We start from the raw sequence: 13,769 nt of genomic DNA on the forward strand, positions 1-13,769 counted from the left end.
CTTCTCAGCCTTTTAAATTCTGAATGTTGAATTGAATCCTTGTTATAAGAATACCTTACTTTTTCGTACTTGAATGCAAAAGTTTTATGGCTTTTCATTTATATTATTCACTCATGTCAGAGCAAGAGGTGCCCTTAGAAATAAATCTTCTAGTTCCAATCCCTCATTTGGAAAAACTGCAGCCCAGAGAAAGGACATGAGTTGCTTCAGCTCGCATATCTTGTTGGTACCAGGCCATGGAATGAAGCCTAAGTTTTCTTCTGCCTTGGGGTGAGAAGTATTTCTCCACCACCATTTAAAAACTCTCTAGCAAATCAATTTTTTTTTTGTTCTCCTAAGTCGTCATTGAGCAATCACCACGTCCAACACTTTATAGTCATTATCACATCTGGTCCTCATGACAATTTTATCAATATCATTATCCTTATATTAAAGGCAAGAAAAATTGATTTGGGAGATGTTAATTGCCTGATATGATGTATTAGTTTTCTGTGGCTGCCATGACAAAGTACTATAAACTTAGAGGCTTAAACAAATTTATTAGCTAACAATTTTGTAGCTCCTGAGTCTAAAATGGATCTGATGAGGCTAACAGCAAGGTGTTCACTGCACTTTGCTCCCTCCCTGGAGGTTGCCAACACCATGCCTGTAACTCTGCAGACCTGTTGATGGGATAATAGGTTTCCTGCCTTTTTCACTTCCCACAGTCTGCCAGATTCCTTGCCTTGTGATCTTTTCCTCCAGCTTCAAAGCCAGCAACAACTTTGTAATCCTTATGTGGCATCTCTTGGCCCCTTCTATCATCTGGTCTCTGGCCATAGCTGGGAAAGGTTCTCTGCTATTAAGAACTCATATAACTAGATAATCTAGGATAATCTGGGATAATCTCCCCATTCTCAAGTTTTGTGATCTTTACTACATTTCCATGTTCCCTTTTGCATGTAAGGTAACGTACACAGGTTAGAGCATTGGGTTTTTTTTGAGAATATCGCTATTCTGCCCATCACATCCCACCTTCTGGTCCCCAAATATCTACATCTGTACTTCATGCAAAATTCATTCTTATCCTCAAGTCTCCAAAAGTCTCAGTCCAAAATATGAAAGAAGCTATTAGATCAATGAAATGTAGACCTGTTAACTGCTGGCGACCACATAGCTGCCATTTTCCTTTAACTTGGACTGTGTGATTCTCTTACTGATTTGCCTGAGTACTTCAAATCAGACATTGAACTGTGAGCTCTAAAGTCAGGACACAGTTTTGTTGTTCACTTTACTGCAGTGCCTGTCACACAGTAAGCATTCAAAAATTTGCTAAATGAGTGAGTTGAAGAAAAAGAGCATCTAACATGTGTATGAAATCATAAAAATATTTTTTCTGTTCCAACGTCTATATTCTTAAGGTTTTTTAGAGGCCCTAGAAACAGATTATAAACTTTACCAGAGCCCAGATGACCCTTCCACATAACCTACAGGATTTACTAATTTTACTTAATTACTAATAAATGTCTTTTTAGGCATTGCTGCCAGGATTGGATTCTGGCCTGTGAACTCTAAGTGTATATAAAACCATTAAACTTACAGATTTCCTAATATTTGTTTCATTCCACATATTAAGATATATTCTGTGTGTATCATGATTATTCTTGTGGACAGAATGCTTCCTGCATTTTTTCTTATGATAACTGAGCCAGGGCAACCTAATGTTTTCTCTTATTTTTCTTATAAAGGTTTTTTAAAAAAATAGCTTGCTTTAGACTAGCAATAGCCAGGAATGGGATTGGGAATAGGATTAACTCTTGATGGGCTCAAGGGATTATATTAGAGATTTGCAAATATTCTTTTTTATGGAGGAAATTTTTTTTAATGTTTCTTTCTTAGTTTTACGTGGATACAATCTTTTTTATTTTATGTGGTGATGATCGAACCCAGTGCCTCACATGTGCTAGGCAAGCCCTCGACCACTGAGCCACAACCCTAGACATGCAAATATTTTAAAGCCTCATTTTGGTGATGGTTGCACAACTGAGTTTCTCCCCCCAAAATTATCAAATTGTACCCATGGAAAAGGTACACTTTAATGATAATACAATTATTGAAGTATAATTTACTTAAAATAATTTGCCTATTATCCATTTAGTCTGCATGTCTTCCTTTAAATATTATTTTCTGCAAAGACATCCTCAGACTGCATCCCTTAAAATAATAAAGCCTGAACTTCTATAGCTTCATCTTGGCCTGTTAATAAGTAGAGCTGAGCACAGTCACACTGAATTGCTCCAGAACTAAGCATGGTTACCCTGTGTGCTTCATACTTTCCAAACAGTTAAAGAACAAGCAGATACTCATTCATAATCCTTACAGAATCCTAATATTTGTTCTTAATTTATCTGAGTAATTATCTTGATATGATTCAAGTCATGCATTTTTTTATGTCCTACAATTCATTTCGATGTGGTAATTCAACCCCCAATCCATCAGTGTACTGCTAAAGAGACAAGTCAGCTCCCCATGACACATAAAATTTAATATGCTGATGTATACACAATAGCGAGGAAAACATAGTGAGAAAATGAAATACTTATCAGCTTTTTAGTGTTTGTGGACTTAAATATCAATTACATAAATGCCTTTCTGTACAAATATACACAGCATCAAATATAGATAAGTGTAGGCCTGCAAATATAAACATTCTTTAAAAGGTTATTTGGATTAAAACAACAAAACTTTGTTTTGAGATTGTATAAATAATTCATCTGTGTCAAGAAGGGTTTTATTCCACAGTCAAAGATTTGGACTGGCCATCTTACCCTGAGAGTATTTGGTACAAATTGAGAATCTGAACTGAGGAGATTTTGACCTTTGACTTCTTGTTATTTGGCTCAGTGTTCTGTCCCATGAGGATCATTGGTCTACCTGGTATAGTTGTAAAAGTACAGATTCCAAATCTGAATTAGCCTATCCAAGGTGACTTTACAGATTCTGAATTAATTTTTGTGTGTGTGTGTTTGTGTGTAATGGCATTTTGCTATGTTGGCCAGTTGGGGCCAACACATTTTGCTTGGAATCTACATTTTAAATGAATTCTAGATAGGGCAGAGGGGTGGGAGGGAAAGGGAGGGGGCAGAGGATTAGCAATGATAGACATCATCCTCCAAAGTACGTGTATGAAGACACGAATTGGTGTCAACATACTTTATAAACAACCAGAGATATGAAAAATGGTGCTGTGTATGTGTAATAAGAATTGTATTGCATTCCACTGCCATTTAATTTTTTAAAAATCAATAAAAGCTACAAGAGATCACAATGAACAGTGATACCTAAAATACTTGATTTGTGGACAGAATGCTTTCCTGCAGATTTTCACTTCTAGTTTTCTTATGATAACTGAGCCAGGGTGTATCTCAGAGAAAGAGGTATCATTTTTTAAAGGTATTTTATTTATTTTATTTATTTATTTTTTTTTTATTGTTGGTCATTCAAAACATTACATAGTTCTTAATACATCATATTTCACAGTTTGATTCAAGTGGGTTATGAACTCCCAATTTTACCCCGTATACAGATTGCTGTGTCACATCAGTTACACTTCCATTGATTGACATATTGCCTTTCTAGTGTCTGATGTATTCTGCTGTCTGTCCTATTGTCTACTATCCCCCCCTCCCCTCCCCTCCCCTCCCCTCCCCTCCCCTCCCCTCCCCTCCCCTTTTCTCTCTCTACCCCTTCTACTGTAAATCATTTCTTCCATTTGTATTATCTTGTCTTACCCCTCCTTTCCTCTTATATGTCATTTTGTATAACCCTGAGGATCGCCTTCCATTACCATGCGATTTCCCTTCTCACTCCCTTTCCCTCCCACCTCTCAACCCTGTTAATGTAAATCTTCGTCTCAAGCTCTTCGTCCCTACCCTGTCCTTGTTTCCTCCCCTTATATCAAAGGAGTCATTTGGTATTTGTTTTTTAAAGATTGACTAGCTTCACTTAGCATAATCTGCTCTAATGCCATCCATTTCCCTCCAAATTCTATGATTTTGTCATTTTGTAATGCAGAGTAATACTCCATTGTGTATAAATGCCACATTTTTTTTTATCCATTCATCTATTGAAGGGCATCTAGGCTGATTCCACAATCTTGCTATCGTGAATTGTGCTGCTATGAACATCGATGTAGCAGTGTCCCTGTAGCATGCTCTTATTAGGTCTTTGGGGAATAGACCGAGAAGGGGAATAGCTGGGTCAAATGGTGGTTCCATTCCCAGCTTTCCAAGAAATCTCCATACTGCTTTCCAAATTGGCTGCACCAATTTGCAGTCCCACCAGCAATGAACAAGAGTGCCCTTTTCCCCCGAATCCTCTCTAGCACTTATTGTTGTTTGACTTCCTAATGGCTGCCAATCTTACTGGAGTGAGATGGTATCTTAGGGTGGTTTTTATTTGCATTTCTCTGACTGCTAGCGATGGTGAGCATTTTTTCATGTACTTATTGATTGATTGTATGTCCTTCTCTGAGAAGTGTCTGTTCAGGTCCTTTGCCCATTTATTGATTGGGTTATTTGTTATCTTATTGTCTAATTTTTTGAGTTCTTTATATATTCTGGTTATTAGGGCTCTATCTGAAGTGTGTGGAGTAAAGATTTGTTCCCAGGATGTAGGCTCCCTGTTTATCTCTTATTGTTTCTTTTGCTGAGAAAAAACTTTTTAGTTTGAGTAAGTCCCATTTGTTGATTCTAGTTGTTAACTCTAGCACTATGGGTGTCCTATTGAGGAATTTGGAGCCTGATCCCACAGTATGTAGATCATAGCCAACTTTTTCTTCTATCAGATGCCGTGTCTCTGATTTAATATCAAGCTCCTTGATCCATTTTGAGTTAACTTTGTGCATGGCGAGAGATAGGGATTCAGATTCATTTTGATGCAGATGGATTTCCAGTTTTCCCAGCACCATTTGTTGAAGATGCTATCCTTCCTCCATTGCATGCTTTTAGCCCCTTTATCAAATATAAGATAGTAGTAGTTTTGTGGATTGGTTACTGTGTCCTCTATTCTGTACCATTGGTCCACCCGCCTGTTTTGGTACCAGTACCATGCTGTTTTTGTTACTATTGCTCTGTAGTATAGTTTGAAGTCTGGTATTGCTATACAGCCTGATTCACACTTCCTGCTTAGTATTGTTTTTGCTATTCTGGGTCTTTTATTATTCCATATGAATTTCATGATTCTTTTATCTATTTCTACAAGAAATGCTGTTGGGATTTTGATTGGCATTGCATTGAACTTATAGAGAACTTTTGGTAATATCGCCATTTTGATGATGTTAGTTCTGCCTATCCATGAGCAGGGTATATTTTTCCATCTTCTAAGGTCTTCTTCTATATCTTTAAGGTTCTGTAATTTTCATTGTATAAATCTTTCACCTCTTTTGTTAGGTTGATTCCCAAGTATTTTATTTTTTGGGGGGATATTGTGAATGGAGTAGTTGTCCTCATTTCCGTTTCAGAGGGTTTGTCGCTGATATACAGGAATGCCTTTGATTTATGCGTGTTGATCTTATATCCTGCCACTTTGCTGAATTAATTTATTAGCTCTAATAGCTTCTTTGTAGACCCTTTTGGGTCTGCTAGGTATAGAATCATATCATCTGCAAATAGTGATAATTTAAGTTCTTCTTTTCCTATTTTTATGCCTTTAATTTCTTTTGACTGTCTAATTGCTCTGGCCAGTGTTTCGAGGACTATGTTGAACAGAAGTGGTGAGAGAGGGCATCCCTGTCTTGTACCAGATCTTAGAGGGAATGCCCTCATTTTTTCTCCATTCAGAATGATGCTGGCCTGTGGCTTATCATAGATTGCTTTTACAATGTTGAGGTATGATCCAGTTATCCCTAATTTTTCTAGAGTTTTGAACATAAAGGGATGCTGTACTTTGTCGAATGCTTTTTCTGCATCTATCGATTATCATATGGTTCTTATTTTTAAGTCTATTGATGTGGTGAATAACATTAATTGATTTCCGTATATTGAACCATCCTTGCATCCCAGGGATGAATCCTACTTGATCATGGTGTATAATTTTTTTGATATGTATTTGAATCCAATTCGCCAGAATTTTATTGAGGATTTTTGCGTCAAGGTTCATTAGAGATATTGGTCTGTAGTTTTCTTTCTTTGAAGTGTCTTTGTCTGGTTTCGGAATCAGGGTGATGTTGGCTTCATAGAATGAATTTGGAAGTTCTCCCTCTTTTTCTATTTCCTGAAATAGCTTGAAAAGTATTGGTGTTAGTTCCTCTTTAAAGGTTTTGTAAAACTCTGCTGTATACCCATCCGGTCCTGGGCTTTTCTTAGTTGGTAGTCTTTTGATGGTTTCTTCTATTTCCTCTATTGTTATTGGTGTGTTTAGGTTGTCTATATCCTCCTGACTCAATCTGGGCAGATCATAAGACTTAAGGAATTTATCTATGCCTTCACTATCTTCTATTTTATTGGAGTATAAGGATTCAAAATAATTTCTGATTATCTTCTGTATTTCTGAAGTGTCTGTTGTGATATTGCCTTTTTCATCCCGTATGCTAGTAATTTGGGTTCTCTCTCTTCTTCTCTTCGTTAGCATGGCTAAGGGTCTGTCAATTTTATTTATTTTTTCAAAGAACCAACTTTTAGTTTTGTCAATTTTTTCAATTGTTTCTTTTGTTTCAATTTCATTAATTTCAGCTCTAATTTTAATTATTTCTTGCCTTCTACTTCTTTTGCTATTGTTTTGCTCTTCTTTTTCTAGGATTTTGAGATGAAGTATGAGATCATTTATTTGTTGGAGTTCATTCCTCAAAAAAAGAAAAAACCAAGCAATGAATTTTCCTCTTAGAACTGCTTTCCATGTGTCCCATAGATTCTGATATGTTGTGTCTGTGTTTTCATTTGACTCCAGGAAGTTTTTAATTTCCTCCTTGATGTCTTCTAAAACCCATTGATCATTCAGCAACCTATTGTTCATTCTCCAAGTGATGCTTGATTTTTCCTTCCTTCTTTTATGATTGATTTTCAGTTTCATTCCATTATGATCAGATAAGATGCATGGTATTATCTCTACCCCTTTATATTGTCTAAGAGTTGCCCTGTGACATAATATATGGTCTATTTTTGAGAAGGTTCCATGTGCTGCTGAGAAAAAAGTGTAACTACTTGATGTTGGGTAGTATAGTCTATATATGTCAATTAAGTCTAGGTTGTTAATTGTGTTATTGAGTTCTATAGTTTCCTTATTTAACTTTTGTTTGGTAGATCTGTCGAGTGGTGAGAAAGGTGAGTTGAAGTCTCCCATGATTTTTTAAAGGTATTTTAAAAATAGTTTGCTTTAGACTAGCAATAGCCAATCATGGAGTTGGGAATAGGATTAACTGCTAGTACTTGGAATATTTAGCCTGAACTGTTCAGATTCATTAATAGTCCAAAGAAGAAAAGTGTTTCAGGGCAGCTTTCCTCAAGCCTTAACGTGTGTGTGGATCCCCTGGAGTTCTGTTAAGGGGCAGATTCTGACTTCGTGGGTATGGGCTGCTCAAGCTTCCAGCAAGCTCCAGTGAGGCTGGTGCTGGACAACACTGTGACTCACCGATGAGGCTTTGAATCACGTCCAGGCTATGGTACAGGATCAAGCACCTCCTAGAGAGCAGAGCAGGATGTCTCCGTCAAAACCGTCCCGTGAGTGAAAATGCCTTTTTTAGTTGAGGTGTGAAGAGTAAGTGTACTTCTGGGAACCTGAGCTAGGGGTCTGATGGGGGGACCTCTTGGGCTGCAGAGTGGAGTTAAGGAAGGGCTGAGTGTCCCTGTAGAAAAGGCAGTAGAAGGAGAAGCTGAGAACAGTCATCTAGGAGGACTACCTGGTCAGAAATATAAGGGACAGAGAAGAGAGAATACTTAGTCATGCTCAGAAAAGAAGTCAAGAGACAGAACTCGGAAGATACCCTGAAAGTTGAGGGTTGGAGTCATGAGATGTCTACAAAACACCTGCAACTTCCCCATGAGTGGCAAGGAAGCCTTAATGGATTCAGTGTGCTCAGTTCAATCCAGATATACAATATTTGTATAACTTTGGCATCATACCTCAGAGTGGTTTTTAAATGATTCATCCTAATTATATAAGCAATAATTCCTTAACTAAAATGTGCTGAAGAATCACCTGGGAATTTGGTAGAACTAAATTCCTGTGCCCCACCATCTGATTCTGACCCTAGTAATGGTACCTAGGAGTCTATATTCTCATAGTTTAAAAAAAATACAATTTGTTTACACATTTACACATTTAGTTCTAAGTTATCTTGTAATCAAGATGCTAATCCATTAAATCAAATATGCCACTGTAAGCTAATTTGGGAGATAGTCTTCCTTACCATATGAAGTTGCACAAAGTTTTGAGTCCCCAAATTGATTAGAACTTGTTGAGGGAAAAAAATCCAGTACTAGAGTCTACTTCTAGATGTATAGAGACCTCCATAATTCAAGGGAGTCGGTCACAGCCAACAATGTATATTGCAATTAATTCTGAACACTGAAGTAAATTTTTGTCTTGGGTAAGGTTTTGTAGTTTTTTTATTATTTAAAATTTGTTCTAATTAGTTATACCTTACAGTAAAATGCATTTTGACACATTGAACACAAATGGAGCACAACTTCTCATTCCTCTGGCTGTACATGGTGCAGAGTCACTCCAGTAGTATAATCATACACGTATACAGGGTACCAATGTCCGTCTCATTCCACAGTCCTTCCTACCCCCACAATGTCTCCACTCACTCTCCTCTGCCCAATCCAAAGTTTCTTCATTCTTTCCTACTGCCTCCCACCCTCCATGATGGATCAGCATCTGCTTATCAGAGAAAACATTCAGCCTTCGGGTTTTTGGGGTTTGGCTTATTTAGGTTTTGTACTTTTGACTGACATTTAAGCATCTTCTAATTTAATTCAAAAATTCATCTATTATGACCCAATTCTGAATACTTACATTTTTCTTAGTTATCAGGGCCAATTTATTTCTGAATAAATTGAATTTTAATATTTTTCATTGAATTTTAATACTTTAATAATCTTTCTTTCCATTGTCTGACTAGCAATTTTGATTTTTAAGGTTATTGTCTTTGGCTTTGGATGATAATCAAGAAAGACAAACTGGATGGGTGGAGGCATGAATAAGTTCTGTCACTGGGGAAGATGTTATCAAGCGTCTTCCAAATGGCTTTCCCCATTCAAGACTCTGAGACACCCCACCAAAGGCATAGATGGACAAGAAGAGGTTACTTGAGTAACTAGTGATGGACTAGGGTTTCAGAACCTGCAAACCAGCAATGGGTTTAGGATCCAAACCAGATATTTTTTTTATTAAATACTTACTCTGGCCAGGCAAGAAATATGGCATTCACAAGAGGGATACATGGTTCCCCAGAAACTTTGCTTCAAGAATTCCACATGGAGAAACAGGGGATGGGACATTATGAGTCCCTCTAAAACTTCTGAGCAGCAAGGAGAAATGGTTGTTAAACTGCTTTGAAAATTAGAAATTTCCACTCAACTGCAAGTTACGCTGATTATTATGTCTAAAGGACTCTTCATGTTGGAATTTGACAGGATTATTCACATAGAATTATTTATTGTAAAGAGATATTTACTCTAAATGTGAGGGGACAATTTTAATGTTCTGACATAAATAAAATAGGTCAAGAGAGGGAAATACACTGAATGGATGAGGAAACCCGTTTAAGGCTAAAGAAACAAATATGAGGTATTTGAATTATCTGCAACTTTTCTGCTCCAGTAGTGTGGCTAATTAAGAGTTGACTGTGGAAGTATTTATTCAGCTCTGCCTTTGAATCTCAAAGATTGTCATAAATCAAGGATGGCACAGGCTCCTTATGTGAATTACCATTAACTGAATGAGGATGATGAGTCTTGGTTTGGGCTGCTATAACAAAAAATACTCGCCTGGATCTTTTGAATAATAAACATTCATTCTCGCCATTCCAGAGGCTGGTAAGTTCAAGATCAAGGTGCTGGCAGATCTTTGGGGAGATCCCTGTTCCTGGTTTACTGTATCTTCATATTAAGGAGAGGGAAAGAGGAGGGGAGACGATATCGCCTTATATCTCTTATAGCTGCATGGCTTAATCCATAATGACATGCACATCTGTTCAAATGCCCTTTCATCACAAAGACCTCCTGGAATATTACCTCTTCTTTGAGCTCATGTACTGAATGAAGTTCAAACCCCCAGTGCCTCTGAATGAGACTGTTTGGAGAGAGCACCTTTAAAGAGGTAATCGGTTGAAACCATGCTGTTGGGGTGGGTCTAGGCAAGGGGCAATGAGGACACACAGAAAAGACCCCAGGAATGTGGCCACATGGAAAGGACCATGTGAGGGCACAATGAGAAGCCAGCTCTCCATAAGGCAAAGAGCAAAGCATTAGAAGAAGCCTTCCCCATTGATAACCAGCCTCCTGAACAGTGAGAAAAATTTTCTATTGGCTAAGTCGCCAGTTGGTGGCATTTTGTTTTGGAGTCCTAGAAGACTAACATGTACATGCTGACCACTCAGTCAACAGTATGCCTCCATTCTTCACAGAACTTATTATGTGACATTATATTATAAAATTCTTCTCATTTATTTTATGTCTCCCTACTTCTTTGTAAGTGCTATGAAGAATATGCCATGTTTATTATAGTGCCCAGGATAGTATCCTGAACACAGCAAGTGTTCAACAAATATTCATTAATAAATTAATGCATGGACTAGGTGGTTAAGATTTCTTAGCTTCCTGGTCTTTCTTAACCTGTCATCCATTTCTGTGCAACCTTCTTTGACTCCCACAGACCTTCCTGATTTTCTTGGACTCTCTACCCCTAGGTCTTCCCTGAAGAACACTGACATGGGCTTACCCTCTTTGTCCTGGGCACTCATCCTCTCTTGGCTGCTCTGTGAAGCTAATTCGTCTCCTGTGTATTATTTTTCTCCAGCAAAGGAAAGTTGGCCTGAAAAGGAGTTATGCACTTGGTCCTAAGTGCCATGCATCTCTACTCTTGAGACTAAAATCTATCTTTTCAACACTTCTCTGGCACTTGAATTGCCTAGTCTGCCTGATCTTTATCCTGCTGAGAGAGGCTGAGGTGAAGGTTCTCTGACAAATGCAGCCAACATTTGTCCAGTGTAGGAGATACAAGGCACAGAAGAAAGCATTCATTAATAATGTAGCCTGCTTGGCTGAAAACTTGCAATTTTGATGCTCTAAAGACTGCATTCATTTTAGTAGTTGAGGGTCAATGCCATCCTCAGAACAGGTTCATCTTGCAAGACTTGCCAGATTAAGTGTATCTGGATGACTAGGTTTTTACTTACAATGGAAACTTGGGTAGAGATCATGAATTTCTTTCGACTATCCAGGTTGGTATTCAAGGTTCTCCCCAAATTAGTTTTATACCTTATCTACCACTGTTATATGTGAAATTTTGGTTTTGCTTCCAACAGAATAATTCCTGTTTCCTAGGCACACCCTTGACTTACTTGCCTCTCTGATACCCTTCTCCTGTGAAGTCGGACATTACCTTTTGTTTGATTATAAATTGTACTTCTCCATTCCTCATTTCCATTTTTAATGTATATCCTTTGTGTATTTTAGCACATTTAATCTTTAAAACAAATTTTGTACAAATTTTGTACATTATGTTAATGTATCTGAGTAGTTGAACAGTGTTTTTTTTTTTTTTTAAATCTAAGTATATACCTAAGTCATAAGACTTAGTTTCATGCCATTATCATCTAACTACTGAAGAAAAAAGACCTGAATTACAATAACCTATCTCAGCAAAATTTTCCAATTCAAATTAGAAGGGCTTCAATTTACAAATCTTTTGAAAGGGCAATATTAATGCAATTCACATCAGAACATCCAGTTAATACAATTAACAAACAAACCACAATTTTGCTATATGGTAGAACTTTCTACTGGTTCTACTGGTTTCAATTCCTTCAGCCTTCTGATTGCAGACTCGACTGTGACTGCAGAAGTGGTGTTGTAGGTCCACAGTTTTCATGCAGGAACCCCAGTGCCAGATCCCCACAGCCCATCTATTCATCTTGGTTTGGCCACAGAAGGAACATGTATACTTGGCATGCTGGCTGATTTCAATTTTCTTCACCATTTTCCGGAGGGAGGCACTGTAGCTGGTCCCGTATTTACTGACGATTCCGACTTTCTTAGTGCGTTTAAGCCGTGTCGCTGTGACTTAGGCCCGAGACCAAAGAGGGTCATTTCTATTTATAAAACGCTCCCAAACCTTCAAGGTCATTCTCAGTAGGAAAAAGTAGCAAACACTTAATGACCACTTACTCCAGGTGCTGGGAACTCTCCTTTGTTTTGTAACATACAATAACTTATTTGGTGCTCATAATGAAGCTGCAAGATACATATGACCATTATCTCCATTCTATAGATGAGGAAGTAGAAACAGATACCATCTCCACTTCTACAAGAAACTTCTCCTGATCTCTTTTAAGCAGAATTGCTTCCTTTACTGAGCTTCAGTAGCACATGCTTCTTCCCTTATGTCATCTCTTTTTTTTTTTTTTTTAAATAATTTTAGGTATTGTCTGACTCATGCTGCTGGTCTATGAGCTCCTTAAGAGCAAAACTCATGTCTTAATAGCTTTCTGCCCATCAAGCACTTGCTGAACATAAGTACTTAAGAAATTTCTACTGCATTGACCTGGATGGACTTCTTGGCCCTGGAAACCCTTGATTTGCTGATAAGTGTGCTCCCAGGACTCGGATGTTGGTCCATGGAAGTACTGACCTGATTCCAAATAAGCTTTTCGAATGTGATTTCTGGAGGGTGAGGAGGTGGATGTATATTGGGCCAGAAGAGGGCTCTTAAGAACAGACTTATCCAGCAGCTCATGTGTCATTGTCCTTTTTTAGTGATGAAGGAGGCTTGGGATGGTTTTTATACATGCAGTGAACATGTTAGGTGAATTGGCTCCTCCCGTCTGCTGGATTCTGGGCTGGACATATAAATACATTATTTCATTTTCTCTCCCAGTATAAGAAAGCAGAGTGTAATTTGAGTTCTTTCCACTTTTTCAAGACTCGCCTTCCTTTCTAGGAAGTGTCTTGTCTTTCCTAGCACCAGTATGCTGAGAGGCATAGCCAAGTAGGAATGACGCATGACAATTTCTTTGTCAGCCTAACCCATGTTGCTTAGAGGAAGGACTCTCCATTGTGGACCTAGGTCATTTGCAGTGACTTTGCATGAAAGGTGACCTTGCTCAAGGACCAGGGTGGATCCAGGTTTAGGGTGTATCCTGCTGGGAATAGGGATTATCCTGCTGCCTCAGGCGCACAGCTCCTTGAGTTCCTGTTGAGTTCTCGCGGGATTCAGAGTATTTTGGGATACAGAGCCCAGTGGAGGTGTGTGGATTTTCCCCAGAACATTCGTGTAGACTGCCGGTGACAGTTCAAGAATATAAAGAGTTGCTGTTTGAATATACAAGGTGTGTGGTGGCTCGTGATTTTGTGCCCAGCCAGACTGCGGCACCAGTATGTGTGCCATTTACAGCACATGAGGTAGATGGCTGTGTGTGGCATTGCACAGTGTTCATACCGTGAACACTGCTGGAAACTCTGGAAGACCAGAGATGGAACCTTATCCTTCATTCACTTGGGTTCACAGTCTGGACAAACAGGCAGTTTTGTGATGGGTCACTGGTCCTTCCTCACACTCCTGTAGGCATT

General features: G+C 38.3%; 1 pseudogene; it reads right to left on the reverse strand.

Annotated features, from left to right (window-relative positions):
- Window positions 1-11,963: 11,963 nt before the first annotated feature.
- On the reverse strand, window positions 11,964-12,943 carry LOC113179873 (large ribosomal subunit protein eL43 pseudogene; annotated as a pseudogene).
- Between the last annotated feature and the right edge of the window lie 826 nt (window positions 12,944-13,769).

Source organism: Urocitellus parryii, chromosome 12, assembly GCF_045843805.1.
Source record: "Urocitellus parryii isolate mUroPar1 chromosome 12, mUroPar1.hap1, whole genome shotgun sequence".
NCBI lineage: Eukaryota > Metazoa > Chordata > Mammalia > Rodentia > Sciuridae > Urocitellus > Urocitellus parryii.